At 46.8% G+C, this 6,354-nt stretch overlaps 1 long non-coding RNA gene across 2 annotated transcripts; it reads left to right on the forward strand.

Moving 5' to 3' along the window:
- Nucleotides 1-6: 6 nt before the first annotated feature.
- On the forward strand, nt 7-1,468 carry LOC123134887 (uncharacterized). Of its 2 annotated transcripts, XR_006465760.1 has the most exons (4): nt 7-880; nt 974-1,068; nt 1,148-1,198; nt 1,287-1,468. It is a non-coding gene; the product is annotated as an uncharacterized lncRNA (long non-coding RNA). The 2 variants fall into 2 exon arrangements; XR_006465759.1 differs by lacking the exon at nt 974-1,068.
- The last annotated feature ends 4,886 nt before the right edge of the window (nt 1,469-6,354 follow it).

Raw genomic sequence — 6,354 nt, forward strand, 5'->3', positions numbered from 1 at the left:
CCCCCGTCACGCCGTCGCGGGTCTCCTCGCGCAAGCGCACGACCTCGCCATCCCTGGGACGATCTGGGCCGGCGCGCTTCTGGACGATCTGGGGCGTCGAGCTTGGCCCTCGCCATCCCTGGGAGGGCGTCGACGAGCTTGGTGAGCGCCAAGCCGTCATCCTCGCGTCGACCTGCCCCTCCCGGTGCGCTTGGTAGCCCGACGACTCGAGCGTGGTGTCCACGTTGGCACGCGGTGGGCTCAAGCGGCCCTTCCTGCCGCCGTCGCCGGCAAGCTCATCCGCGCGCTCATGGCGCGGCAGCACGGCTCCGTCAAGCCCAATGAGGCATCCATCCCCGAGGGCAGCGAGCCGAACCTGGGCGGAGCCGCCGCCAGGGGGCGTACCGGCGAGGGGCTGCGTCCACCTTGCCGTCGAGTGCCTCCTCCCCTCCGGCCGCCCCGATTCCCTCTTCATCCTCCAGCTCCAGCCCAACCCCGACACCCCGGACGTCAAGCGGGCCTTCCGTCACCTCGCCAACCTCCTGGCCCCTCGGCGTGATCCCCATCCCCGGCTGACACCGCCCTTCGCGCCGTTGAAGAGGCCATCGCCCACCTCTTCGAGAGCGCCTCCACCAGCGCCGGTTTCGCTCCTGCTGCTCCCGGCGGCGTCTCCGTCCTAGAGATGTGCTCTGGACGGTCTGCACCCACTGCTGCCATGTGCACGAGTACGGGCGCATGCTGGTGGGGCGTTTGCTTGGGTGCTCGAACCCCTGGTTCATGTGCGTGTTCGTGGCTACCTAGCCCGTGCGGCTGCCCTCTCCCTGCTCGCCGGTCGCCGCCGCTCGGGTTGTTCGCAGGCTAAGCCACGGATTGTGTATGAAATATTCACAGCAAAGCAACGGTAAGCTTGCTCTATCCTTGAATAAATCTTTGCATACTTTATTTGGGTTGCCATCATATGTTTATCCTTATGTATCCTATTGAAATTGAATAGATCAAACAGAGACCCAGTTACAACAGAGATACGAAAATTGAGTAGTCAATATAGCAGCTGCAGTGTGAACTTCTGTTTTCCCGTAGTAACTTCAGGTGGGTTTGGTGCATTCACCAATCAAATTAGTTCATTTTTATCTCTAATGTTGTTTTGTGCATCTTTCGGTTGTTGCAGAAAAAAGTCTCTCTACCTGGGTTAAGAAATTCAGAACTTTACAGTGAGCAGGTGTGTAAAATTATATCTCGAATCAAATAAAGTTTTCTATGCACATTGTCATGCCACAATACTTGAATTGTTATATTTTTTTTCCAAGGAGAATGTGGACCTTATAAGGTCTATACATGCAAGATTCAGGAATTGGAAACGGAAGTAACACGGCAGAAGTTCTCCACTGGGCTCAAGGGGATGAATCGGTTAACTACAGAGAGCTTCAACATGGTGGCAACCTGGCTGAGCTACCTTTTGTTGATCCTTGCTGCTTGCTGATATTGTGGTATCTCTAGCCTGATTTTAGTGCGCTAGCGACAATTAGCACTGCTAAACTTGAAACCAAAATGAAGCTATGAGTTACCCCCACTGGTAGAAAAAGAGGCTTCCGTCCAGCCCCATTAGTCGCGAAACTGTAGGAACCGCGACTAATGAAGTCTTTAGTCGCGGTTCGGCAGACGAACCGCGACCAAAGGCTTGGGCCAGGGCGCTCGGTGGCCAGCTGGTGCACGTGAGGGGCTTTAGCCGCGGTTGGCCAGGCCAACCGCGACTAAAGGTGCCCAAAGGCCTTTAGTCGCGGTTGGCCTGGCCAACCGCGACTAAAGCTCCTCCCCTATATATACCAGTTCAGCGCACTCACTTAGCCATTTGGTGCCACTTCTCTTCACAAGGGGGTGTAGGTTTGCTTTTGGTTCCTCTTATGCACACAAGGTGTTTGATGAAATGCCCAACAGCGTGAAACAAACATGATATGAAGTGTTGGAGCCACACTTGAGGTTCCTCCTCGATCGTGGTTAGCAACTTGAACCTTTCATGCATGTGTATCATTGATAAAATATGCATGTGTGTTGTTCATTGTTTAATTTCTATTGTTTATAGCTAGTTACTTTAACAAATGCATGATGGTTAATTATATATTTTATATTATAATAATGCAGATGAATCGGCAATGGATGTACGGTAACCGACTCTCCCGCGAGTTCACTACGGGTTTGAAAGATTTCCTCGTAGTGGCTAATGCGAACAAGCAGAAGGGTTTTGTTATATGTCCATGTGTTGACTGTAACAATCAGAAGGGTTACTCTTCCTCAAGAGAAGTTCACCTGCACCTGCTTCGGCACGGTTTCATGCCAAGCTATAATTGTTGGACCAAGCATGGAGAAAGAGGGGTTATAATGGAAGAAGATGAAGAAGGGGATGATTTCATCGATGAAAACTATCTTGCTCATTTCGGTGATACTTTCATGGAGGATGCTGAAGGTGAAGGGGAAGGTGAAGGGGAAGGTGAAGGTGAAGGTGAAGAAGAGGCACATGATGAGACCGTTGATGATCTTGGTCGGACCATTGCTGATGCACGGAGACGCTGCGAAACTGAAAAGGAGAGGGAGAATTTGGATCGCATGTTAGAGGATCACAGAAAGTCGTTGTACCCCGGATGCGATGATGGTCTGAAAAAGCTGGGCTGCACACTGGATTTGCTGAAATGGAAGGCACAGGCAGGTGTAGCTGACTCGGCATTTGAAAACTTGCTGAAAATGTTGAAGAATATGTTTCCAAAGAATAACGAGTTGCCCGCCAGTACGTACGAAGCAAAGAAGGTTGTCTGCCCTCTAGGTTTAGAGGTTCTGAAGATACATGCATGCATCAACGACTGCATCCTCTACCGCGGTGAATACGAGAATTTGAATGAATGCCCGGTATGCACTGCATTGCGTTATAAGATCAGAGGCGATGACCCTGATGACGATGTTGAGGGCGAGAAACCCAGGAAGAGGGTTCCCGCCAAGGTGATGTGGTATGCTCCTATAATACCACAGTTGAAACGTCTGTTCAGGAACAAAGAGCATGCCAAGTTGTTGCGATGGCACAAAGAGGACCGTAAGTCGGACGGGGAGTTGAGACACACCGCAGATGGAACGCAATGGAGAAAGATCGACAGAGAGTTCAAAGATTTTGCAGCTGACGCAAGGAACATAAGATTTGGTCTAAGTACAGATGGCATGAATCCTTTTGGCGAGCAGAGCTCCAGCCATAGCACCTGGCCCGTGACTCTATGCATCTACAACCTTCCTCCTTGGTTGTGCATGAAGCGGAAGTTCATTATGATGCCAGTGCTCATCCAAGGTCCGAAGCAACCCGGCAACGACATCGATGTGTACCTAAGGCCATTAGTTGATGAACTTTTACAGCTGTGGGGCAGACCTGGTGTCCGTGTGTGGGATGAGCACAAAAAAGAGGAATTTAACCTACGAGCGTTGCTTTTCGTAACCATCAATGATTGGCCTGCTCTTAGTAACCTTTCGGGACTGTCAAATAAGGGATACAATGCATGCACGCACTGCTTACATGAGACTGAAAGTGTACATTTGCCAAATTGTAAGAAGAACGTGTACCTTGGGCATCGTCGATTTCTTCGGAAAATTCATCCAGTAAGAAACAAAGGCAAGCATTACAACGGCAAGGCAGATCACCGGCCGAAGCCTGCGGAACACACTGGTGCTGAGGTATTTGATATGGTCAAGGATTTGAAAGTCATCTTTGGAAAGGGTCCTGGCGGACAATCAGTTCCGAAGGGAGCTGACGGGCACGCAGCCATGTGGAAGAAGAAATCTATATTCTGGGAGCTAGAATATTGGAAAGTCCTAGAAGTCCGCTCTGCAATCGACGTGATGCACGTTACGAAGAATATTTGCGTGAACCTCCTAAGCTTCTTGGGCGTGTATGGGAAGACAAATGATACAAAGGAAGCACGGCAGGACCAGCAACGTTTGAAAGACCCTGATGACCGGCATCCGGAATGGTTTCAAGGTCGTGCCAGCTACGCTCTGACCAAAGAAGAGAAGGTCATCTTTTTTGAATGCCTGAGCAGTATGAAGGTCCCGTCTGGATTCTCGTCCAATATAAAGGGAATAATAAACATGGCGGAGAAAAAGTTCCAAAACCTGAAGTATCACGACTGCCACGTGATTATGACGCAATTGCTTCCGATTGCTTTGAGGGGGCTCCTGCCGGAAAATGTTCGAGTAGCCATTGTGAAGCTATGTGCATTCCTCAATGCAATCTCTCAGAAGGTAATCAATCCAGAAGATCTACCACGGTTACAGAACGATGTGATCCAATGTCTTGTCAGTTTCGAGTTGGTGTTCCCGCCATCCTTCTTCAATATTATGACGCACCTCTTGGTTCACCTAGTCGAAGAGATTTTCATTCTCGGTCCTGTATTTCTACACAATATGTTCCCCTTCGAGAGGTTCATGGGAGTATTAAAGAAATATGTTCGTAACCGTGCTAGGCCAGAAGGAAGCATCGCCAAGGGCTATGGAAATGAGGAGGTAATTGAGTTTTGTGTTGACTTTGTTCCTGACCTTAAGCCGATTGGTCTTCCTCGATCACGGCACGAGGGGAGACTAAGTGGAAAAGGCACGATCGGAAGGAAATCAATGACATGTATGGACGGCCATTCTCTGACTGAAGCACACCACACTGTACTGACCAATTCCAGCTTGGTGGCTCCGTACTTTGAGAAACACAAGAATATTTTACGCTCGGACAACCCGGGGAAGCCTGAATCCTGGATTAGGAAGGCCCACATGGAGACTTTCGGCAGTTGGTTGAGAAAACATTTAATGAATGACAATGATGTTGTAGATCAGCTGTACATGTTGGCCAAGACACCATCTTCGACTATAACGACTTTCCAAGGGTACGAGATAAATGGGAATACATTTTACACGATCGCCCAAGATAAAAAGAGCACCAACCAAAACAGTGGTGTCCGCTTTGATGCAGCAACCGAGAATGGGCAAAAGGTCACATATTATGGTTACATAGAGGAGATATGGGAACTTGACTATGGACCCTCCTTTAAGGTCCCTTTGTTCCGGTGCAAATGGTTCAAGCTAACAGGAGGTGGGGTAAAGGTGGACCAGCAATACGGAATGGCAATGGTGGATTTCAACAATCTTGGTTACCTTGACGAACCATTCGTCCTAGCGAAAGATGTCGCTCAGGTTTTCTATGTGAAGGACATGAGTAGCAAACCGAGGAAACGGAAAGATAAGAAAACGATCAGTACATCATGTGATGATCCAAAGCGCCACATTGTTCTTTCAGGGAAAAGAAACATCGTGGGAGTGGAGGACAAGACAGACATGTCAGAAGATTATAATATGTTTGCTGAAATTCCGCCCTTCAAAGTGAACAACGACCCAAGCATTAAGTTAAATGATGAGGATGCTCCATGGATACGGCACAATCGTAAGCAAGCAGGGACACAAGGGAAGAAATGATGTGTAATAATTTATTGTACCAAACTTTGTTGAATGGATCATGTGAATTATATTACCCGTGATGTGTTTGGTGTCCATTTTCGAATGATTCGAGATACCACTGATGATACATGAAATTTGGAGTGATTTAGTCATACTCCTGCCTAGGCGTATAAAATTTTGAATTGAATTAGTTTTATTTTTCTGAATTTTTTGATATATTATTTGTATTTTTAACATTTTGAATTGAATTAGTTTTATTTTTCTTAATTTTTTGATATATTATTTGTATTTTTAGAATTTTGAATTGAATTAGTTTTATTTTTCTGAATTTTTTGATATAATATTTGTGTTTTTAACATATTGAATTGAATTAGTTTTATTTTTCTGAATTTTTTGATATATTATTTGTGTTTTTAACATATTGAATTGAATTAGTTTTATTTTTCTGAATTTTTTGATATATTATTTGTATTTTTAACATTTTGAATTGAATTAGTTTTATTTTTCTGAATTTTTTGATATATTATTTGTGTTTTTAACATATTGAATTGAATTAGTTTTATTTTTCTGAATGTTTCGATATATTATTTGTATTCTTAACATTTTGAAAAAGAAAAAGTATTTTAAGAATACCTTTAGTCGCGGTTGGCCTGCCAAACCGCGACTAAAGGTGGTTGCGCGCGGGAACAAAAACCCGCCAAAAAAGTCCTTTAGTCGCGGGTCGCCTCCCCAACCGCGACTAAAGGTTACCCTTTAGTCGCGGGTAGCCTCTCCAACCGCGACTAAAGGTACCCTTTAGTCGCGGGTCGCCTCCCCAACCGCGACTAAAGGGGGGGGGCTATAAATACGAGGGCCCCGAACCCCTTCTCGTCTTCTCCGAATCAACACCGCCGCCGTCGCCCT

This window comes from Triticum aestivum, chromosome 6B (assembly GCF_018294505.1).
Source record: "Triticum aestivum cultivar Chinese Spring chromosome 6B, IWGSC CS RefSeq v2.1, whole genome shotgun sequence".
Classification (NCBI taxonomy): domain Eukaryota; kingdom Viridiplantae; phylum Streptophyta; class Magnoliopsida; order Poales; family Poaceae; genus Triticum; species Triticum aestivum.